Source organism: Astatotilapia calliptera, chromosome 9 (assembly GCF_964374335.1).
Source record: "Astatotilapia calliptera chromosome 9, fAstCal68.1, whole genome shotgun sequence".
NCBI classification, from domain to species: domain Eukaryota; kingdom Metazoa; phylum Chordata; class Actinopteri; order Cichliformes; family Cichlidae; genus Astatotilapia; species Astatotilapia calliptera.
In genome coordinates this window covers 18,240,797-18,265,964 of record NC_137430.1, presented here as the reverse complement: position 1 = coordinate 18,265,964, position 25,168 = coordinate 18,240,797, and the positions used below count along the sequence as shown (strand labels likewise).

General features: G+C 40.1%; 1 protein-coding gene across 1 annotated transcript in view; it reads left to right on the top strand.

Annotated features, from left to right (window-relative positions):
* The first annotated feature begins 1,009 nt into the window (after window positions 1-1,009).
* sulf1 (sulfatase 1) overlaps window positions 1,010-25,168 on the top strand; it is a 79,804-nt gene continuing 55,645 nt past the window's right edge. The window contains exon 1 of the mRNA XM_026179494.2: window positions 1,010-1,130. The gene's annotated coding sequence lies outside the window, so the exon portion shown is untranslated. The remainder of the gene's footprint in view (window positions 1,131-25,168) is intronic.

Sequence of the window (25,168 nt, the reverse complement as noted above, 5' to 3'; positions counted from 1 at the left end):
ACATCCTCTTTTTTTTGCACTTGTTGACTTGTAAAAGCCTATATGACATTTTTTAATTTTACCACTCATTAACCGCACAGAGAAGGCATCGTTTAAATATACAAAACTTTTCTTTAAGCAGACAGTATTATTAAAATTCTTCATGACTGGGCTAAGTGTCCTCTTTTTGGAAATCTAAATATGATCACCCTAGAACCCTAGAGATGATGGCTGCTTAGATATTTGCTTGAACATGGGGATGAACAGGTGTACCCAATGACTGTTAAGTATAACACAGATTTAGGTTAAAATTAGTCAATAAACAAAGCTTTATTTATCTTTTTATTTAATGTACATTGTCTTGAGTATTATGTGGCACATTTCTCCCTGAATATAATAGAACAAATGATTAAAAGGTATGAGTAACATTATCTAAATGTTTATATCATTTTTGATTTAAAAGCTGTTTAGAATGTGTACAGGTTCCAAGGAACAACGAGCAATAAGCAACACAAAAAACCACATCATACACATCGGCATTTTTCTTCGCGTGCTTCTAATCAAAGGAATGGTCATTGGCATCTAATTAAATGGTTGACAGACACTAAACCAGCGTCCCCCAACCTTTTTTGCGCCACGGACCGGTTTATGCCCGACAATATTTTCACGGACCGGCCTTTAAGGTGTCGCGGATAAATACAACAAAATAAAACTAGTACCGGTACTGAAAAAAAGAGAATTTATTCATAACACACCTGAAAAGACCCAGGAAAACCGAGTTAACGATAAAAACGATAACAAAATAACGCTGAAAACCGATAAAAACCCTGAAAACGATACATTTCACACCTGAGCCTCAACTCTCGCGGCCCGGTACTAAACGACTCACGGACCGGTACCGGTCCGAGGCCCGGGGGTTGGGGACCGCTGCACTAAACCACGTCTTCGTTTTTCCAAACTGTCTCGAAATACGCTCAAAACAAGGATGTTACTTCAAAATATCATTCTTTATCATTTCATTTGAATAAATATTGTGTATTTGAGTTAACTTAGCTCAGTTCCTCAAACGTTATTAGCTAAAAAAAAAAAAAGTTTGAAACGTGATTAGCATCAGAAATGAGACAAAGCGACGTTCAAAATGAAGTTTGAAGGTAAGTCCAGCTGAATTATGTGGTTTGGTCGGTTAATTCGTTTGCTTTTATGAATGCTATTTAAAAAAAAAAGTTTTATACCTCCAGCTTGGCGGTGGGCTATCTGTTATTGCGGGGGAATCACATGTCCTTTGATTGTCAGCATGTCCACGTGTGTACGGAACATCTTAAATCACCCCAGTATTTAATTTTCAGCTATTACCCCAGGCAGCAGAATGAAACCGTTGACCATCCTTAGCCCAACAATGTAAACCAGAAGATATCTATCATTGTTGTGTGGATAGTTGAGGCTGTTAGGTTTGGCCGGGCTCCTGGTGCGTTGAAGGACATACAGCCTGTATTAAACAAGTGCGATGTTGTTTCTAGCTCGGCAGTTTTCCTAACGTTTACAGCTGCTCTGCCGTGGCAGATTATTGGCACCCACGCTCAACAGCTACAAATGATAGCAGAGACATTAGTTTAACGAGCTTTTTCTTTTTCTTCCGGTATTGCGATCTTAATTTTAATGATTAACGACATGGAAGTGACTCATCTCCTTTAGTGTGTCTGAAAAAAAAAAAGATCCCTATCAGGATTTGTAAATGCGTGCACGGGTCCACTGGAACAACATGTATTTAATGCTGTTTAAAAGAAAATCCAGATGGACTAGTGAGGGATTACAAAGTGGATGGATAAACAGAAATCCTGTTGTGATCTCTGGCTGAGCGTGAGGCTTTTTCCGTCAAATCTCCATAAGAATCACAGGCTCTGGAGCCCTGAGAGTACCCCTGTAGACTGCTATGGCTGAATTGTGAAACCTCACTATGTGAGAACAGTAGTCTGAGCTGTCATGTCTATATCTCTCCTTTTCTTTCTCGCAGACAAATTTATGATTCTTCTCCCTGACCGTGATGTGGTCAGTATCCAGATGTTTGGAGATCTTTTCAAAAGCTCTGTCTGTGTGTGTGTGTGTGTGTGTGTGTGTGTGTGTTACACACTGCCAGGCTTTGTGGTGGGTGAGGCTTAGACCTGGATCAGATGAATCATCCAAACTCAGCGTCTGTCTCTGGGTCAAGGAAATCTTTGTGCTAGCTTTAGTGTTATTAGTCTTTCAAATACAGGGTTAAAATCATGGTGTGATGGTGCACAGTGTGCTGGAAATGTTTGGGGTGGACTGAAATAGAATATCGCCTTCTGTTGTGGTAGTTGACAGTAGGTAGCCACCAAAGCTCCCTTAGGCTAAGGAAAATCACCTTCAGTGCCTCGGTTAAATCATACTTGGGTTTCATTTCACTATCATGCTCTCAAACAATCCCTTCTGCTCCTTTCTCTTTTGTGTTTTCATTTACATATAAAGTTGCAGTGAATTTATTGAGCTTGCACATGGTGTTTTTTACTCAAGCTGTGATTTATTACACGTTCTCATGGTGCTTTGTTCTAATTGTCTGCAGGGTACTTTTGCTTTTTTGCGTTTTCTCCCATTAATCCAAACCTTCTGCTTGGGTCGGTGTTTAAAATAACTATTTGGCCAGTGTCAGTATTTTATTTTTCTGGTTGTTTGTTTACTTTTTGGTATGCATTTCCCTTTTTCTTCATTATTCAAGTCCTTTAGGTCTCTGTCACAGTATTTTTTAGCATATTACCACTGCCTTTGGTAAATGTCATCCTGTTTGCAGACAGGTGCATTGGTGCATCGCCACTTGCTACAATAAAAGGTTTCCACGGAGCAATAACCATCTCAGAAAATGTCACGGCATACAAAATTGTGCAATTATAATTCTTTTCAGATACAATGACTCTTGAAGGAATAAAAACAGAAGGGAGTTTGGGGGTCGGACAGGCTGTTTATTATAATTAAAACTTCAATTTTCTTTTTCTTTTTAAATGGAACTCTGTAAGAAGCAGCGAACAAGTCTGAGGATAAAAGAGCTGAGATTGGTTATCTTAATCCAGATGCTTTGCACTCATGTTTCCATGTCCATATGATACTCCACTGCCAATCCCATACGATCAAAACCATCATCTTGACTGAGATGCTAATTGTATTTGTCTTGAAGTCAAGCCATTGTCATGTTTCTGTGTTCCTTTGCTGATGTGAGGAGATAAATATTTAGGATGTCAGCAGGAGAGATTTTGGGATGAACTGTCAGGTCCATAAATAATGTGGCCTTTTGTATAATGAGAAGTGACTGTTTTTGTAAACTCGAGACCTTTTTTTTAATCACTTTGGACACATCTGCAGCCTGATTTATGTCTACACTCAAAAAAACCAACTGTAAACTGCCGTATGAAAGTTGTATTCTTAAACAATATTTGACGGTCCATTTCCCGTGCAGGAGTATTTATTTTGATTTCTGGAAATTACAGCGTTGGAAGTATTACTCACAGAATATTTTTTGTCTTGGCTCCTTCTCTGATGATTTTTGTAACACTTAAGATCCATGTACTGTAGGGAGTAAGTTATCGGTTGAAATGATACTGAACTTTTTATTTATCGGATGTTCATAAATATTAGTAATATGCATGGTAATATTCTGTCAAAACACATTAATTGCCTTTACTTTCATACTGTTCTGAAAAGCCTGTTGTGAGCCAAGAAAAAATTCCAGGTATTATGTTTGTACATTAGATTAGGATCCCTCATGTGAGGAGTCGCACATCTATTCATTTGCATACATCGATATCTGCATTCAAACTGTAAATGTTGGCCAAGCATGAAGACGGAGGACTTACCCCTGATGTAGTTACACTGGAAGCCCTGACACATCCTGACACATTTGCTATTTTCCTCTGTTGCTGCTGTGTTTCCACATTGAAAATACGCTGCAAATGCAAAAGACAGCTTGACAGAATCATAAAATGGGAAGGAGGCGCAGACCTCCTTGTCCCTTACCGCTGACGGCCTCTACTAAGTGCTCATATACCCAGTCTCATTGCACCTTCATCTTCAGCTGCACATCTGTCAAGCTCTGTTGCATTGTTACAGTGCAATGTTGACACAACTGTCTACAAAGACTTTGTCTGTCCAGATACTTTCTAAAGTACTTAAAACTGCCTTTGTGGTCTCAGGGATCAGATTTTTGCTGTGATGACATGGATAGACATGCTGACTGACTCAGAAGATAAAAAAAACAATATTGGCCGTGCTGTCACAGCTGGTAATCATTTGATTTGGTAATAAGGGCTCTTTTGTAGTGTTCCTGTTATTTTATCAGCTCTCCGTGGAATGATTTCCCATGCAGGAAAAGGGTGGAGCAGGAATAAATGATGCTGCCGGCTGGTCAGATGAGGGTTAGCTGCGTGATTAGCTCTGTTCGTAAATTTGTGAACGCCTGACCACAGGAGGACAGAAAATGTCTGTAATAATGCCAAAAAGCTGCACTACACCTGCTGCCTTCACTCCCCTTTCTTCGTTCCTTTACTTTCAAGCGAGTAGTGAATGATTTACCTTTTTTTTTTTTTTTGCTGTTGTTTTGTTTTAAATTATTTCCTTCTTGTGCATCCAGTGCATTCACACTCATTCATCTGCAATTCAGGGTCACTGGCTTGTAGGTAACAGCAGGACAAATGGCAAAGATTAATTGTCACTAAGTGAGTAACATTGGAAGTGTTTGGTTCTTTGCATTCCCGATCATCAAGATGACGCCGTTTCCCCTCATCAAAGGCTTATCCTGCCAAGAGTCTGATGTCAACTTCCCAGCAATGCAGTGCAAAATGAAATTATTCAGGGGTCATGATACGTTAGCTAGGTTTTGCTGAATTGGAACACGATGGACATACTGGAACAGGAACCAGTCACATTTGTTGTGATGAAGTTTGTCATGATTTGCTTTGGATGTTGTTAGTATCAAGATACAAAGAAGATGAATCCCCAGCACGCGGTGAAATTCTGTCTGACTCATAAGTGTTTTTGCTCTGGCGGCACAAAGCGCTTTCCAGTTTCTGGGTTTCAGTTTCATGATTTTGAACAAAGAACGATTTGATGTTCATACCAGCTGTCCCAATGTATTTTTTCATCAAAAGGCAGGCTTAAATCTTGTTTTGATTTGGGGCTTTTTTTAATCTTGGGGGTTATAAATGTAATATTTATTCAAACTAAACAGGTCTGAAACCTCAGTAAGTGATTTGAAACCCCAGGGATAGAAGTGACTTGAAAGAAAATTTTGCCTTAAAAGATTACGCAGCAGGTAGGCTACCTCAAACACTGACTTTGGATTCGTTTTGCAGCCACACAGTGTTTAGCCTCCGATTAAGTAGAGACCATAAAGATTTAAAACTGTAGGTGAAAAAAAAAAGTACAATGTTGTAAAATTCTGTAACCCACAAGTGTGATCTATACAATATGTACTATACTATAGGCTTGAGAGCAGATGTAATAGTAAATGATCTCATTGGTGTCGGCACAAGAACGAACAAGAGAATAAAAAGGATTTATTGGGTAAGAGAAAGAACAAATCTGCTTCTTTTTTAATCCAAAGCAACTCTGCACTTACCATTGTACATTTAAAAAAAACACACGACTGTATAATAGGCACATCCACCAGTCCTAAGTACCAAGAGGTCTGCCCACTTTATCATTTACAACCTTTAAAAATCACTTAACCACTGCTTGATGATGATCCTCTTCTTTAGATCCTCTCAAGTGGGCATTAACAACTTAAAAGAGAGATTTATCAAATTATTCAGTCCTGAGACTGAACATGAGCCATAAACGATTTTTAATCACAGTTGATGACTCCTGTGTACCGACTATTCTGTTCTCTGTTCTCCTTTCTAATGGTTCCCATTACGGGATCAGCACTCTGAGTCCTCCTTTGTCTCCTGCTTCATGTCATAGGGCAGAAGCTGCCTGTATAATTCCCCGATTGCTTTTGATATTTGGCTTTGGCTCATTTTAAAGAAAGACCGGTGAACGAATAAAAGGAAATCACTGATAACCAAGCAATTTTACTGTTCCTCCATGATGTCAGTGACAAGTTTAGCTCATAGTTGGACTTAAGTTTATGGATATAGCGCACTGAAGTTTAATAGTCTTTCAAGTCAAGGCCAAACAATAAGGGGTTTGGGGCTGATACCAGTTACTCTGATGTATTTCATGCTGAGAGGGGTCTGGGTCTTGCCAACAGTTTTGAGGGAGGAAAAAAAAAAAAAGACGTGCAGAGAAATAAGAGGGGGTTGGAATCGCTGTTGATGAATGTGTCTTGCCAGGAGCTGTGGTCTTTTTGACTCAGATTAGCTAGTAGATGCTTGGAGTCAAGGTTTGTGAACTGTGCCATCCATCCACAAGAGGGCACAGATGATGTTGCTGGATAGCCTCCTCCCCAAAAGTGTTTCTGCTGATAAGTCTAGTGGGTCGGAAACTCCATCTTAACCTTCAGTCTGGCTCAATTCATAATCTGTTTTTATATGTAGAGATGTTGTGGGTGGTTGGCTGTTGTTCTTTTTTCCTTTTAAATTGAGCTTTAGGAAATTGCAAACTTTTAAACAAATTTCAAGGGTCTAATACATCAAAAACAATTATTATACACAATAGATCATTTAATCGGTTATCAAAAAGGATCACTTGTGCCAAACAAATGTGAATTTTAACAAGGGAAATTATAAAGGACCGTTGGTACTTGCGATTCAGTGGTGTGAATTTGCAAAGACATTTCTTGGCGAGCTCTCAAAAGTTTGACACATCTACAATGTTTGGGGTTTTTTTTGTTCTTTTTTTCCCTTCCTCAGGACAAGGCTTTGTGCTTCGCTGAACAGCCTATGATGCATTACTATGCAGTGATTATGATGATATCACCTATCCTTTAGTGCTGGATGTCAGATGTTGACACCGAAGACCGCAGGCTGGGCTTGATTTACAGGAGCATGTGGTCTGGGCTGCTGTTTGTCCTTGCAGTTGGTGTGCTATTACAAAGCCTTAGACTCTTTAGATGGGCCCATATGGTGAAGAAAGACATTCAAAGTTGTCTTCCTGTGGCTGGAGTTTGGTTTGGAGTGAAAAGTAGGAGTTATTTGTTCCAGGGAAGTGATTTTTTTTTCTTTTCTAAACTGACTTGACATTTAAAACTGGCCTAACTGATGTCAAATACAATAATCTTTCTAGATGAAATTTGGGCTTGAATTTATAACATCAAACCATATTCTTAGCCATCATGTTTTTCATTAGAGTACATTGTTAAATTCTTTTGTCATCGTCGTGCCTTCTCCGTTCAGTGTTGTCAGTAATCTGAATTCAGTCCATGTTGTACTATTAGCCTCCTTGTCCCCATAAACCTAATTGATACCTAAGGCTAGCAGTGAAGTGTAAACAAACAGGCAGCTGCTGAGACAGCCATGTGTCTTGGATGGAGCAGCCACCCAGCCCATAATGTAGTGCAGTTTGAATTGTTCACTCCCTCTTCTGTGGCTGTCAGGGCAGAACTGAGGCGTGGATACGACCACATAAAAGAAATATTTGTCCAATCTGTCCAAGCAAACTCCCCAATTGAGAACTGAATTTTCCCATCGCTTTGCTCTGTGTCTGTGTGACATGTAATTGAAAGAGGAATAATGCTTTGAACTGAGCAGGAGGCAGCCTTTGAATTGGGGAAAAAACAGAAAAGGAAAAAACAGTTGTGAAGTGTAATGACCACTTACAAACTTTACACCTGTTCTGTGAAATTTCTGGCACATTTATTTAAATATTTTTAATCAGCACAAGCTTCTGTGTGTTTCTAAAGGTGCTTTTCCTTCTTAACAACGCAACTTTGCGTGGATCATACTCATTTAATTGAATTGAATGCACTTCATGAAAGTATCTTAAAGCCTTTGAAAAATAAGCTAGATCCTTATGTTTGGTCAATGATTACCATATGCTAATGTCAAATACATTCTCATTGCACCATAGTTTAAAGCTTGCTCTTTAAACAATCTGTTTCTCAAAATGCTGCGGTCCATAGATCTCTGCAATGTTTAGAAACTGTCAGAGCCTTCAAGTTTCCCAGACGGCTTTGCTACCAGTGTCACAAAGAGCCCGGAAGTCTTTTTCTGGTTGTGACTACGAAAGCGTTTATCTCTCAGTTCATGAGAGGGTGTTGGGTTTGCTGTCAAGAACTTTGATTCGTGTGTGTGTGTGGACTCCAGGAGTTTGCCAGTGTGAAGTGAAAAGAGTTGCCAGGGTGGTGAAAGCATGCTGTTTGCTCATGTCCTGACCTGCCGAATGGCTGAGGACACAGAATGGATTTTTCTTTGGTGGACTTTTCTTCTGACCTAGCCCCTCTGTGTTTGGAGAGACATGGAAACCCCAGCTGAAATGCACAGGCATTTTATTGAATGAGGGGAAGACTTAGGGCTTTCACCAAAGATAGTTTGAATAGGATGTAAGAGACGGGCAGTGAAAGCGGGGGGAGGTTGTTAGGATGAGGTCAGTATAAAGCGAATGATTCATGCTGTCATCATGTTGTTCTTCCACTAATGACTTTGGGTCAGAAAACACATTTTTGGTCAACTATGTGTCTAGAACATGTGGTAGAGTGATAGCAAATCGTGGTCTGCACCATAGTTGTCTGATGCAACTTGGGCGAGTCTGGGATTTGCCCTCTGAGGCAGTATCATAAAACTTCAAAGCCTGGACTTAAGAAATCATCTGGAATTGTTTCTCTACATGCTCTACATGCACTTCTGGAGCTGTGATACTGTGGAGATAGTCACAGAACAGCAGCACTTTAAAAAAAAAATGGAAACGACATGCACTCAGGAATTGCATTCAAGAAACACACCTAAGGGCAACCTCATGGAAAGAGGAAATAGCTTCAGTTCAAGTCATTGCCTCATTTGCCCTTGGTTAAAATGAATTTAACATTTAAAGGAGCAGTCTGCAAATAATTCCTGTGCACCATGAACTTTTCTTCTAAGTAATTGAGTTCACAAAAGTCAGGATCTTATCCTATAATGAGGGTAAAATTGGCGTGGGGGTGGGTGGCATGGATCGCACATGGAACTGATACTTGCTAACAGGTGTAGCACAACCAGGGGTGAAAGGTCAGTGAAGTTTTAAAGGCAGTCCCAGCCTGGAATTGCTTCTGGTAATGCGCTACTTGGACAGAACGAGCAACTGACACAAGTCGGGTTGTTGGTCTTGTAGTATGATCAGGAGTCTCTTTGTGTTGTTGTTTGTGTTCTGATTTTGTCATGTTTATGTTTTATTTCTCCATTTATGGTTAAAATTGTAGTTAAATGCCTTTGAATATATGCAAGGATCACTATTTGATTGATATTTAAGTTAATATTTGTGTTTGGCAATCTGGTTTCCACTTATTTATCACAAACAGTGGAGCTAAAATGAAAAAACGAAACAATATTAAGTAACCCTCAGTCCAAATAACAGCAGCTGCTTCCTGATGTTTAGACAGGACTGACCTATGCATTGTGTTAACACTTAATCATGGGTTTGCCTGGAGTTTGAGGTAACTGGTGGGGGGTAATAACAGCTAGACTACCCACAAAACACATTGTGCAGATTCACAAAGCAAGCCAAGTATCATCAAAGTTCACAAATGCCTGAGACTTGAAACCTTAATGACCACCTCTTCCTTCATTTTTATCTTCCGCCCTCTTAACATTCTTTGCACGATACAGTTCGCTTGACAAGTGCTTGCATTCAGTTCAATATTCAAACTTTGCAAGCAAAGCAAAACAAGTGATCCAGAAACCAGTTTGACACAACATGACATTGCCCCATTGAAATGATTAAGATGTAAGACCAATGAATCCTTTAACAGGTGCTTTGGTCCTGCCTTAGGCAAACCCTGACTTTACTGTAATTGACACTGTTGAGTGTGGTAAAGAAATACATTGTCATTGGATAACAAAGGCTTTTGGAGATACAAATTATAACATTAAAAACCTGTTCCTACTTTTTCACCTTCTGAGAATACACCTATCAATTAAGCCAGTTAGCTAAATTGTAGGTTAATATGCAGCCCTGTAGGTGAGGGGCATGATTGAAGGATTTGGCTCGCAGTGAACTGTGAAAAGACCAAAAACATATTGCCTCTGTCTTTCTTTTTCTTTTCTTGAATTGCACCAGCATTTCTTATTCAAATCAAACCCGTTCATAATAGACTGATTGCAGCTTACAGCCAATCTTGAGTTTTATTGCTAGACAGAGGTTATTATACTCCTTGTCTATTGAGAGCTTTTGAAGGACTCCTCAGGTACTGAAAGGTGTCCATTAGACATTTAATAAGAGGCTGTTGCATTCACAGCAGTTGCCACATTTCAAGAGGGTGCTAGGGAGTAAAGTTTGTCTGACCCCAAACAGTTGCCAGCTGTGTCTCTCATTGTTGTGATAGTGTTACAAGAAACCAACGTTGAGCTAAAATTAGGGTTACACATCAATACGAATTTAAATTCAGTATTTGAATTCTTTGGATTTCTACACATGCGCCCATCAAGTGACAAATAGATCAGCTGAACAAGTAAAGCTAAGAACAGACAGGCTTTTTTCAGAGCGTCCTTTCTTTAGTGTTTAGATTAAGAGTCAAGAATAAATGTTTGAATAGATCTAGAAAGACAACAAGGATCTAATCAAATCCTGAGCGAAAATTCTCCCTCTCCTGATTATAAAAATAAGCCAGAAATCAGCCAGTTGTCAGAGATATAATCACTGTAGTTCACTCAATATCTCCCCCATGGCTGCAATAACACATGTGGCTACAGATGTACGAAAGTAGTCTTTCTTGTTTAAGACGGTGCTACTTAAAACTCTATTTGACAGCGGAGGTGACCGAGGCTAGACGTTCATTAGGCATAGTGGAACAGAACTTTGTTTCAGTAGCACAGAGCGGGCATATTAACATCAGGTTAAACCAACATTAGGAATGGGAAGGGGCCAAGATCATTAGAGAGGGGGTGAGAGCACTATGCGGGGTCAGGTTACATGTTGTCAACCCCAGACCTGCCCTGAACCTGTCTGTCAGAGAGGCCGAGGGTAAGAGCAGAGTGAAGACGAGGAGGAAGAAAATTGACGAGTGAAACATTTTGACACGCAGGCTTAGCTCAATAGCTTCTATTCAGCCAGACTGTTTCCTGCTTTAGGCTTTACAGTAGGAGAGGCTAATCAGACCTGATGGTTGTATTGGAAGTGTTTCAAATCAGAAACAAGACTAAGAGAATAAGAAGCATACGTACTCTTATCTTTACACTGCCAGTGTCTTTTATTGGTCTTTTGAACTATTAAAAAGCTAACAAATTAGCAGATTAAGAAAAAGAACAATAAACCATTTCAAATATTTTTAATCACTTTATTTATCATGTTATGGTAATTTTCTTTTCTCTTCGCAAACACAAGTAAAAGAAAATGTCTTCTTCAGTGAGTTAGGAATATTTTATAGTTTTTTTTGTTTGTTTTGTTTTTTGTTTTTTGTTTGCCTGTCCCGTTTGGCTCTTTTGCCATCAGAATTGTTGTCTAAAGGCAAAGAAAGATGCCCAATGGATTTACTTTACCAAATTGACCATCCCAGCCTTGCCGTAATGGTCCATTTGATTCACCTTTTATTGTTTATTTTATTTTCACTTACTGAATACGGGACAGACTTGACTGGGGGAAAGAAGGGGAGAAAGAAAGAGGGAAAGAGAAACAGCTGAGAAGAGGGACGGGGAAGAAGGGCAAAAAACAAAAACCAACAGAATGAGCAGAAAAAGAAAAAGAAATAAAAAAAGCATATATCAATCACCTGGATCACCTGCTGAGAAAGAAAAAAGAAAACAAGCAGAAGAGAACAAGAGTAATAGAATAAACAGCATCACAATGATATATGGGAATATGACAGTAAATACTAAATATTAAACATTATTGTGCAGCACATAAGATCAACAGAACACAGTGTGCTTTGAGGTAGGAGCCAAAAAGGGTGTAGTTTGTGTGTGTGAGCACCCGTGTGTACACCTGTGAGCATGGACGCGCTTGTTTTTTTTTTTTTTTAAAGGTTCCTTCATGTAATGATCTGCTAGAGGGTGTGGGGGGGCCACAGCCCCGTCCTCCAGGGCATGAAGCAGGTATGGAGAAGATCAAAACTCCAGACATCCAGAGGCCCCCAGAACACAAGAGACCAAGGAAGACCAACAGAGGGGCAGCCACGCCAAATCAAATCGAATCAAATCACTTTTATTGTCACATCACATGTGCAGGCACACTGGCACAGCACATGCGAGTGAAATTCTTGTGTGCGAGCCCCACAAGCAACAGAGATGTGCAAACACAACAACACAAACGAGCAAAATACAAGAATGGCCAACCTGAAACTAATAAATATATGTACAATATATAATAGTGTATGCATTTCTGGATGTGTATACTAAATATTTTCCTACGTGTGTGTGTGTGTGTGTGTGTGTGTGTGTGTGTGTGTGTGTGTGTGTGTGTGTGTGTGTGTGTGTATACACATTTTTACAAATTAAATAGTAAAAAAAAAAAAAAAAAAAAATAATAATAATAATAGTAATAATAAAATAAATAAAATATACAGAGTTGAATATGTGCAAAACAAGTGGCATTTATATACAGTGTGGAGTGCATAATGTTGAAGTTCCAGTAGTGAAGCTGAGGTGTCTATGACGTGTTCAGCAGTCTGATGGCCTGATGGAAGAAGCTGTCTCTCAGTCTGCTGGTACGGGACCGCATGCTGCAGAACCTCCTTCCTGATGGAAGCAGTCTGAACAGTTTATGGCTGGGGTGACTGGAGTCCTTGATGATGTCCCACTGTCCCAGAAAGAGCTGAGGAGAGTCCCAGATGAGGGCTCACTCAGCAGCCGCGGAGCAGAAGCCAGGGGGAGTTGCAGTGACGCGCCCGTGAGCTCCGCCGGCAGCCAGCCGTGCCTGAGTGACCGAGCCCCAGGCCGAGAGGCCGGGGGCACCCCGCCTCCGAAGTGGCCCGAGCGAGCCCCAGGCTCCAGGCCCCGATAAGCGGCTGCCAAGGAGTGAGCCGGTGTGTACCAGGACGCCCACCCCCGGACACAAAGAACCACCAACGCACCGACACCTGAGGGAGTCTGCCACCGGCAGGGGAAGTGGTGGTAGGGGGAGATAGGCCTCCAAACCTTGGAGGGCCTGAGATGTCCCCAGAGAGGTGGCGCCTGACACCCAACCTGAGATTACCGAAAAGCACCACTGAACGACACAGGAAATCATTCCTGCCTGTGGCCATCTCCCTGTACAACGCATCCACTTAACACACTGTTTGCTGCTACAGCTACACATGTTTCTTTTCCAACTATTTATTTATAAGTGACTTATGTATGTATGTATGTGTATATATATGTATATATTGTACTATTCTTAGTTAGCGTATTGTCTGTCTTGTCTTAATGTTGGTTTAAAATGGAGCACTGTAACAAAAAATAATTTCCCCCAGGGATCAATAAAGTATTCTGATTCTGATTCTGATATAGACACAGAAATACAGGCACACACATATACAAACATCCATTCCCACCTTCATGCTCTCATATGCACTTACTCCACACTCAACCAACGTGGAGACAGACATAAAGAGACGCTGTACACACGATCACACTCCCCAAGCGTACTCTACAAACCGGGTCTAGGTACCCTTACCCCTGTAGGGGGAACTGCACCCAGACCCAGGTGGTGTTACCCTTTTCCCTGCGGTGGGGGGAGGCAGACCGCCCCGACTCCGCAGCAGCAGGGAGGCCCCACACTCCAGACCGCAGTCGGACAGCCAACTCCTCCTCCTAGCCCCCCCCGCTCCAGCAGGTCGCAGAGAACGGGGGTGAGAGAAGATTCCAAACCTCCCTCCACCCGCTCATTGTAGTGTTGATGCATGTGTGTTCTAAGGTGCATTTAAAACCCAGGAGGGCATGGAGCTACATGCCAGAGAGCAGCAGGTAAGCGCATAGTCCCTCCTGCTAGCCCTCAATGTCTACGTGTATTTAACCTTGAGAGGTGGGCAACGACGCCAGGGGTGGGGTGTACACCCTGATGGTACTTTGATGGTAAAAAAAAAAAAAAAAAAAAAAAGGAATATTTTATAGTGATGATTTAACTTCACAGTATGTTACACACTGTATTTTTGCATTAACCACTTAAAGTGTGTTAATCTGAGGCATATAGGTGTATGCGCCGTGCTACAAGCGGAGTCCCAGTGCTCTAAGATTATAATTTCCACATATTCGGTCTCTGCATTTATTATGCGAACCCTCTGAACTGGAAGTATTATGTTAGTGATTTGTTGCTTCACTCTCTATTCAGCGCAGGTTTGTCTGTGCCCCGGATGTAACATCCTGCAGGGAGGTATACCCGGCGCTGGGTCAAGCCCTAGTGGGACCAACAGGAGAGTCATTAGTTAGTGTGAGAAAGTTAAAACCGTGGAGAGTAGCAAAAATACGGGTGGAGCAACCCCCTCCACCCCACACTCTCCCACCATCCTCGTCTTCCACCAGCTGGCTAACAGATGGAAGGACCTGTTGGCCAAAAAAGTGAAGGGGAAAGATGGAAATCAGGGCAAGGAGGGGAGGGGGAGAAAAAAAGCAGTGACACATATATTGAATGATGAGCAAATTTATGAACGCTCAAATCAGAGCTTGTGAAGCAGTTACATCTCTTCCCCCTCAGTGTGGAGGATGTGCCAAGTGCATGTGTGTGTGTGTATAGAGGTGACATTTGGCTAGGGTCGCTGCTTGGGTTATGCAATGTTAGCATTTGGTGTGTTTGTTTATCGGGCTTGCAAAATGGAGGAAGTCAGATTGTGCGGGGGAAGGTGATGAGTACGTCCTCAGATGAGAGGGAGAGTGGGTAGCTGCACAACTTGCCGAGCTGACGGTTGTGCGTGTGTTTGCATTAGCGGTCAAGGAGCGCTGCAGTCAGAATGATCTCTGTCCTGCTGTTATTTACCTTTCACAGAGGAAACCAGTGGGTGTGGTGGGATCAACAGGGACTTGTCCTTCTAAATTTATACAAACACCGCCACCTCAGATCAACTGACTTCGCCCTGTTGTGCTACTGAAAATGATATTTTTAAGCTCTGTATGTGTTAATGAGTGCAAAACTTTTAAGATGTATGCACAGGTGGTTGCAAAGGAAAAAGAAGTGAACTCCCAGTTTAACTGCTTTTTCTGGTGGTCTTGGTTTCAGTAGATATATTGTATCTTTTTAATGGTGTATTTCTCAAAAACCTGTAATTCATTTCTAGATATTTTATATAGTATACTATAGTATAGTAAACTACAGTTTTTGAGAGCCAGCCTATTTCTATTTTAGTCATAATAAATTCTCCTTTATTTGACCACTTTTAAAAAAAATAAAATGACAAGTTTCAAACAGCTGAAAAAACACTTTTCTCACTAGTGTTGACAAAGATCGTGCACATGTTTCATCTACACTGTTAAAATAAACCTGCTGTCACTGATTGAGAGACCTCTAACACACGGCACGATTGGGTGTGTTTTCTTTTTGTAAACGTCTTGTGCCATAGAACTATAAATGGCCGCTGTTGTTATATGCCCCCTTACAGATTTGTGATCGGGTTTATATGGACTCATTTGAGATTTTAGGATTAGAGATATTACTACTGCTCGTACAGCTGGTTTCAATAGGGAAAAACTTGATGCTCCCTTTCGTATTGTCTTCAGTTAATAGGAGAAGGAAGGGATTCTTGGGGGGATGGAGTGCAGGTGGGGGGTCTTCCGTGTGAGCCACTGTCTCGCATCATAATTTATCACCATGCTCTGCTTATCTTTGTTGGACATTTCAAAGACATCTTGATGTGGAAAACCTTTCTTCTCTCAACTCAACTGAGTTTTCTTTCCCACAGCTCTCGAGATATTTGGCAGTCAGACTATCTCAGCAGGAGTGCACTGTATATGCTGTAGTATGGGTGAGGAGGTTTGCTTTGATTTGTCTGTTACTGGAGCCTGCAATGCCTTCTTGTAATGCAGTCCTGTCTGATCAGTTCCAGTAAGATACCAGGTTGGTGTGCTTTACTTTCAGTGTGTTAGTGTTTGATGATTCCTGGTCTAAGCTGTTTGGAAATAACTTTCAGGTCTATTGGAACTCTTATCAGTGACTTATTTTTACTGTTTTACTTCGTGAAATAATCTCCAAACATACATTTTGGACAATTTAGCCAATTCTAACAAGCTTGAAAGTTAATATTTATCATGACCACCTCTATTCTTCAAACCAGCCTAAACTATCTTAGGCAAGATTGTATAATTTCTTTAAGTAGTCTTCAGGAAGAGTTCTCCAGGCTTCTTGAAGGATATTCAAAGCTCTTCTTTGGGCGTTGGCTGCCTTTTGTTGTTTTCTGTCGAGATGATCCCACACAACGTCAATGATATTGAGGTCTGGGCTCTGGGGAGACCAATCTATGATGATAGCAATGCACTGGCAGTGGGTTTGGGATCACGGTCATACTCTCTCCTGACCTCCTCCATACATATTGACAACTTAACCCATCCTATTTCTTAAGGATATGGCTTTCATATGCTGTTAAAAATTACTGACCTTGACCCTTAACTAACCAGATTCTACTTCCTCTGTGAACAGTTTTTCCTTTATTATCCATTTATTTAATTTACAGTGAGCTTTACAACAGTGTGAATGACAGTTCCTGTCATTACTGTATTTTTTCAAAGCCCTTGCTTCCTCTTTCCCACCATCTTCTCCTCCTCCTACCTTGTTCTCTGCTGCACCTCCTTTACAACCCACAGCTATAAAATGCTAATTTGGCAGCCTGTTGTCTTTGAGTTTGACCTGGCTTGGAGAGGTTAGGGGTAGGTGAGGCACAGATGCTCTCCAGTTCACTGACTGTGAGACAATGGTCGTCTCAAGACTTTCTCTGGGAATTTCCTGTTCTCCTCCATGTTTTATACAGAATCATATCCCTGTCACAGCGCTAACAGATCCTCTGCTGTTTCCAGCTTTAAGGGAATTAGTCTCAAAAAGCTAGACGTCACCTGGCTTCTCTGAAAATCAGACTGAATATAGCTCTGTCTTAAGGGCCACACTTTTCCGCATCTCTCTTTATTGCCGTCTGCTCTGAAGGACATTCTTGGAAAATTTAATAGTGTGAGAAACATGCTTGACTTGAAGTCCTGAATACCTCGTTGAACAACCAGGAATGTTTAAGTGAGCATGCCTTTATTCTCTGTAAAGCTTGGGCATAAAGATGGATGGCATCCTGTTGGGTTGATTGACCCACTCATGTGTGGCACTTGCATACCTTGTGTTAAATGTGTTATTTGTTTTTTGGTACTTTACAATGCACTCATTGGATTTATGTCTGTCTGAACAGTATTTTTGAAGTTAACCCCCAGAGAATGTGCTAAAGTAAACTGTTATGCTCCTATGCATCCTCAGGGAGTGCCCATAAACCCAAACTCCTCTCACAACTGAAATCCCTTGTCTCTTGTAGTGGAAATGTGAGTGGAAAATTGCAGGGCATTTGGTAAGCATTCAAGGGTTGTTTTTGTTAGGTGTTGAGTCTTTTATACTATGTTATTGACCTAGACTGTCTGCTAAGTTAGAGATTATAGATGGCTGTTGTTCATATGTTTGAGGCATAGCAAAGGTTCTTTCTGTGTTTTATGTGTTCATCATGTTTATCCATTCACAACTACATACTTTGTCTGTAGACCTATAAACTGTTTTAATTAGCTCAAGTGGTAAAAAGCTGTAGGTGAGAATGTGGAAAATACCTGAGTATTCTCAGCAGCCACAGTTTCACAAAACTGCTATTTGTGCTAATGTAGACAAGTTTAGTTTATAGTGCTAACATCCTTCATTGTGTGATTAGTCATAATGACCTGCCAATAAGATGTATTATGGGAGTACCTATTTGTGGTCCTTTTTTTTACAACAGCAACATAGGCAGCACCTCGATTATCTCACCTTTATAGACGTGAAAAAGAAAGACTCTATGAAGTCCTGTGAAAAACTAAGTACACCCTCATGATTCAGTGGCTTGTAGAGCCACCTTAAGCAGCAATAAATTAAGGTTTGCATGACTTTATCAGTCTTTCACATCATGTCAGTTGAGTTGAGGTCTGGACTTTGACTTGGCCACTGAAACACTTTTCTTGTTGCAGATTTGCTGATGTGGGATCATTTTTCTGTTGCACGACCTAGTTTTAGCCACGCTTTAGCGGCGGCCTCACATTTAGGAATTCATGTTCAGCTCAGTGACTGCAAGGTGACTAAGTCCTATGGCTGCCAAACAAGCCCAAATCATCACCCCTCCACCACCGTATTTGACAGTTGGTATGAAGTGTTTGTGTTGATATTCTGTTCTTGGTTTCCACCAAATGTGGTGCCGTACATTACAGCCAGACATATTCCCTTTGGTCCAGAGGATATTGTTCTTGTGGTTTGTACAGATGCAACTTTGCAAACCTAAGACATGCTGCCCTGTTCTTTGTAGAGAGAAGTACCAAAACTGCTTTTACAGAGGTGGTCATGCTTGTTGATGATCGGTTAATCTGGTTGCTGCTTACCTCGTAATTCATATGGAACCAGTAAGAGTGCAAAGTTCTGTATAGAGTCCTGTGAAAAAGAACGTTTAGATACAGACAGAAAAGATGTGAAGGAGGGGAATGTTCTCGACCTGAAATTCATTAAATATTGGGTGCGTGCTCAAAGTACACCAAGTTCAAAAGAGGTATACTTGTGTGCATTCATGTGACTTGATTTATCCTGTCATTCTGTACAAAGGATAGCTCAGGACTGAACAAAGCATTCCTTTTCTGAAATCCGCCCCTGTTTACAGACTCTACAAACAAAAATATCCAGTTAGTCTTTCATATAAATTTGCTGTTCCCCAGAATTTTATGCTTTCATAAGTTAATAAACTTGGCTGAGGATGAACTCTAACTGTAGATAAGCACCAGCACATGATCCTGGTTTTCCTCAATGGAAAGCCTATTTTATAACAGTGAAAAAAATCCAGAGCCCAAGTGCTGTTATAATTCATCTGCAGACTTTGTTTTTACAACTTTATATATAGGGTTTCTGGTATTCATCTTCTGAATATACAGTGTACGACAAAGGCGAGTATACCCCTGTGCAATTTCACTTAAATGTCAAATGAAACAAAAAATCCAGCACTTTAAAATAAGGTGCTTTCCAAGTTGAAAACTGGGATATTTGCTTGTGGGTAAAATGAAAAATAAAAATAACAGTTTAGAAATGATTTGTTTGAAGGCTTTTATGAAGGTTAGACAATGGAAGGCTTAATCTCTCTGTATTGTGCCTTAGAGACAAGATGGTAATACCCTGCAATTACTAACTAGAATAGATTGATCTGTGGCTCAAGAGATGAAGTAGATTGTCGACTAATCAGAAGGTCAGTAGTTTGATCAGTGGTTCCTCCTCTAGCATGCATGTTCCACTATCCTTGGGGAAAATGCTGATGGCTGAATTGCATCTAATGCTAGTGTGTAAATGTTAGGTTTAAATCCTCTTTATATAAAAATGTGCTTTTTTGAATATGTAGTAAGAAAGTGGCTTCATTGCTCAAATAGATTAGAAAAGGCACTATACAAATAAGAGTCCAGTTATTTGCAGATATGTTTCCATTTCAGTTTAAAGTAATTTGTAAATATATATCCCCCACCATGCCAAAGGTTTTGCATCTTAGCTTTCCATTAACTATTTGCTCTATAAAATGCTGACTAATTAATATAAAGTTCCTGGAGGAGTTTTGTTTTAAAGATTAATATTTGTAGCATCTAACAGCCAAAAGACATTTTTCAGTACACATATATTTAAAAGGCAGAGTAAATGAGTGTTCTCATTTAGAAAGCTGCTAATATCAAATCTATTGTTGTCATCTGAAACCGTTTTTCACTTATTTTCTCTTAATCAAACGATTTATTATTCTAGTATGCATTTCACCACTACTTGCAACATTATCCTTTTTATGAAGTGCAACCATAGGACATCTGAAACTCTTAGCTTTCGGAAGCCTAAGGCTACTGGGACTCTTATGTGACATAATGTAAATAAACTTTTGTATGTAAACTGACCTTCTAAAAATCTTTTTAAAATCTCCTTTCAACAAAGGAAAATATTAAGCAGTCCTTATGAGATGCTTGACTCGTTCTTGTATCTCAGGTATCCCTCTAAAATAGCTCTTAATATGACCCAGCCGGTGCAATGTGATCAATATGTTTTCCTTTCTTCTTTCAAGTCAGGGACGCTCCTAAATGGGTCCTCCAGCTTTGACTTGTCTGGCCTTTCTCCCAGCTTTACTAATCAGGGACCTTTGTGTATGCTTGTCTGGCTCTTTCACAGCCAGCCTGGGAGCTCTCATAATTTATGAGTCATTTCCTAAGGAAAACATGCTGCCTCAGCAAGTCCTCATACAGGGATACCTATGGGTGGGACAGTTGAAGTCAGATTTGGTGGCTGGGAGGATGGAGGGGTTAGCAAAAGAGATGCAACAGAGGACACTGAGTCATTTTTGACATGATGTGGGATTTACGAAGCACCAGTGACAGCAGTGAACATCTGGAAGGATGGCAAAGGGCAGAAAGGATTAGCGGAAAGCTAACAGAAGGAAGGAGGAAAGCTTTGGTCAGTTAAAAAAATGGTTGAGAGTGAGTATCCAGAAGTAGTGGTGCTAGGACAAAAGGAAGTCACTGGGACAGGGAATGTTTTAGGACTCATCCTGGGTGGCTACAGGAAACATCTTCATGGCAATCCATCCAATAGCTAAAAGTTAGTGTTGGACAATGTGCTCGCTAAGTGTCTCAACGTTAACAGATAGTTTTCTCTTGATCAAGTCAAGATCACCCAACTGACAGACTGACAGCACAAGTCTGTTAGCTAGATAAAAGCTCATTATATGCCCAAAACCTGCTTACGGTATTAATCATTAGTAATTTTATTCACATAAAATCATGTTATATCGTCCTCTGAGTGTTCATAGTTGGATGTCTTTATTTCTTCTATTCAAGGGTAATTGGCCCACAGCAACAGTGATCCATTACAGTGTAACAGATATTAATGATAGACTGCCATCCTTGAGCTAAATACAAATGCTGTTTAATTACTTTTACATAAGAAAATTGAGGCTTTTTCTGTTTCCTATTGTGCCACAGTCCCACCTACTTCTCCAGTCTGTCCATCGCTCTCATTGCTTTCTTTTATCTCACTTCATCACACTCTTAAATCTGCACGTCTTAAGACAGGCAGCCCTTTAACCTTTTTGTACCCTAAGGCCACAAAAATAAACATTTCCAAGCATGAGGCCCAGCGTCTGTTCTCTCTTAGTCAGGAATTATACATGGGATAATTGCCATATTAATGTGTATACATATCAACAGGTGTGTTTAATTTCCATTTCTGTTTGTCAGATTGTCATGGTTCTTGGTGTATTTTTGGTCAAAATGAATACAGGAACTGACTATAATGATCCAGAACATAATGTTCTGATTTGAGCGATTGATAAATGCCTGATTGCCTGATCTGATCTCCAAAGGTAAAATGCTTAAACTGTGAACATTTACTGTTCTGTGGAATGATTTGATTGATGTTAAGATGTGTATTTGTTTTTCATAAAGTCCATCTCTCGTTTACATGTCCTACAAAAATTCCATTGTCCATGACAAGTGGACAAGCATTAAATGTCCAGTCCTTATTACACTTTAAAGAAGCTGAGCCATTAAGCTCGGTAGTTTTGTTGGCAGCAAAATAATTTTTCCAGCATTATACCCATTTAACTTTTGTATCTTTGTATCAAGTGACTACATGATCTTCAATTAGTGGACTAATTTAGCAAATAATGTTTTATAGACAGTGTGTTTTAGAAACCCCCAGGGATGGGGATGTTATCTTCTCTTTTACCTCACTTTTGATAATTGTCTGTATTACAGAAAAGAATCTGCCATCATGGATTGGTTGTAGGAATACATAATGGAGTAAATCCACTGCCCTTAGTTGATGGGCGGTGCAACCAGATGTTTCTGAGAAGCTTAGTAAACAGAGAGCACGTTGTCATAGAAGCAGTAAATTCTGAGAGTGGGAACAAGGGAAAATGATCTTTTCAGATGGCTAATGGTAGTGGAGTAGTTTTCAGTTTACACCACAGATCTGAGAAGTACTCCCATCACAGGACTTTGTTCTTCAGTTGTGGTCTTGTTTTAAACACGCAATGACAGGTGTTTTTCATTGATGTTGTTCTTAACACAGTTTTTTAGTTTGCCATCTGTCTGCTACTATCCTCCTACTTCCCAGGGATTGGTGTTTGTCTGATCAAACCTTGTCCCAGAGAGCTGGTTCTTTTCCTATCTGGATACTCAGTAGATTCATGTCTGTTTTTAAAGGTATAGATTCAAACCTGGGCCTCAGCTCAGTGAGTGAATGACGAGCAAAGGACCCGCCCTAGCAAGAGAAAAGCAGTGACATTAGACATCTTTTTTTCTGATAATGATGAAATTATTAAAGTGCAAATAAACGTGCCACCCCCACATTAGCGCAACCCTGCAACAGGGTCCTGTATTACTAATTATAACATCCTGTTGGGTATACGCCCACAGCCAAAATGTTGCAGTTTTAAAACACCACAGCAAAAAAGTATGAAAATAATATAAATAACTGAGAGTAGGGTCTTTGCAGATTAATGGACCATCCCAATTTTTTAGTGGGTCAAAAATGATGACTTTTGTATGAGTCTACTAATATAATATATATAATACTAATATACCAATAAGCCTGCATATTGAAACCTTTAAAAGAATGTGCTAGTACTGAAATGTTTGGCAATTCGTCTAATTATAACATTTATGCATCAGCTTGCATGCATCTCACACTGTAAATAGACAAATGCATAGAAATGAACTCCCTGCACCTTATAGTAATGTTTGTGTCTGTGTTGAAATTTCATTCCTGCATTTATTGTCAAGCCTGGCTCAGATTTTTAAAGGCTCAGTTGCAATAGCACAGCAAAACTGCTGTTAAAAGTTGGCGCACTCATAAATCAGCTTGAGGCAGGACAGCCACAAAGGATCTCAAGGGCATTACTTTGAGCAGACTTTTGACACTGCTAAAGTTCTTCTGAGTGAGTTTAGCTGGATTGGTTTCTCAGTTGGGAATTCTGAACAAAGTCGTCTGGTAATAGATAAGGACTAATGCACAGATGATGACAGATGTATATGTTGTGTAGGTGCTAATGCAGGTTCATATAGCTGCTTATTTCTGAGGATGGGGAGGACATAGAAGAGTAGGTCATTGAGTTTATCTAATAGGAACCTCCCATCACAGATGTTTCATTTAATGGTACATGGCATCCTCTGAGCCCCCGGTCAAGTCAAAGTCCATACATGCTCTTTTTTTTTGCCTTGTTGTTGTTTATACTGTAATTAAATAATAAATAAAATATGAAATGCTAAAAAAGTTCAACTTGACAATTCAATTCTCAAGTTAAATCTGCAGCGAAGTCCTTTTTGTCTCCCAAGTGAACAGTAAGGCCCTAAAACAGATTCATATGGACAGCAGCGACAACTCAATTTACAGTGCAAAGTTTGGTAACATATAACACAAGTGGCTTCACCAGCATCGAATGCCATAAGCATCCCACAGGAGTTATGTTTCTGACCACCTGATAAATTTAAGTCCTGTGTTCACTCCCTCTGTAGCTGTGATGTGGTCCAGCAGCTCTTGTGAAACGATATTTAGGGCCTCAAGTTGCTGCAAGTCAAGTATATTGTCTTCTAATAAAGTCCTTTTGTGACTGTAAACTGTCTGCTTCAGTGGCTGTGTCAGCTAGATGCAGCTAAAAGCTTTGAGATGGTTCCAAGAAAGGCAAAATTAAAAATCTCACAGGTCAGATGTATTTTTAACTTTTATTCAAGGGCTACCAGAAAAGATCACATAAAAAATATATATTTTCTAAAGTTCAGAAACAAAGTTGTATCACCTGCAGAAAGATACAATGCTGTGAAAAAATATTTACCCCTTCCTGATTTTTATTTTTTGTTAATTTTTGTTACACTTAAATGTTTTGGATCCAGTTTTAGTGTTACGTTTTTAAATTATGTTTTAATCTATTAAAAACACTTATCCAAACCTACCTGGCCATGTGTAAAAGGGGGGGAAATGACCCCTCTTGTTAAATCATGAATTAACTGTGAGTAACCACATTCTTTGGAGAGCTGACTTCAATTTCACTGTCCACACCCATGACTGATTACTGCCAGACCCTTTGAACCAAAGAAATCACTTAAATAGAGCCTGTCTGACGAAGTGAAATAGGCTAAAAGATCTCAAAAGCAACATATCCATATGCCATAATTTTATGAAACTCAAGAACAGAAACAAAGTAAGTGACATCTGTCAGTCTGGAAATGGTTACAAAGCCATTTCTAAGACTTTGAGACTCCAGTGAACCACAGTGAGAGCCAATATACGCAAATGGGACACTGCTGACCCTTCGCAGGAATGGGTAGCCTACCAGAATCCTCCAAGAGCTCATCGACGACTCATCCAGGAGGTCTCAAAAGAACAGAAGAACTACTGGCCTCAGTTAAGGTCAGAGTTCTTGATTCAACAATAAGAAAGAGTCTGAGCAAAAATGGCTAACCCATGGGAGTTCCAAGGAGAAAACCACTTCTGACCAAAAAAACCCAAGAGTTGAACCTTTTCAAAGGTTTAAGTCCCATTTCATCTGCCATAAAACTAACACAGGAAAAGAACATCAAACCAACAGTTAAACATGGTGGTGGTAGTGTGATGGTCCTGGGCAAAATCATATTTAAAGACTATATTTTGTTATTTACTCTGGTTGTCTTTGTGTAATATTAAAAAATTGTTTGATTATCTGAATCTAAATGTGACAAATATGTGAGAAAAACAAGAAATCAGAAAGTTGGCAAATTCATTTTCAGAGCCCTATATCATATTACATGACACATGAGTAAGAAATCCATGTGTCATGTGGATCCCAGCTGGTATCCCTCTCAGCTAAATCCATTGTGAGCTTGTGAGCTGGTAAACAAGACCATCGATTCAGTGGCTGGACAACACGGATATTAATCAGAGGAGATGGTAGACCTTTGCCAGCTTCCAG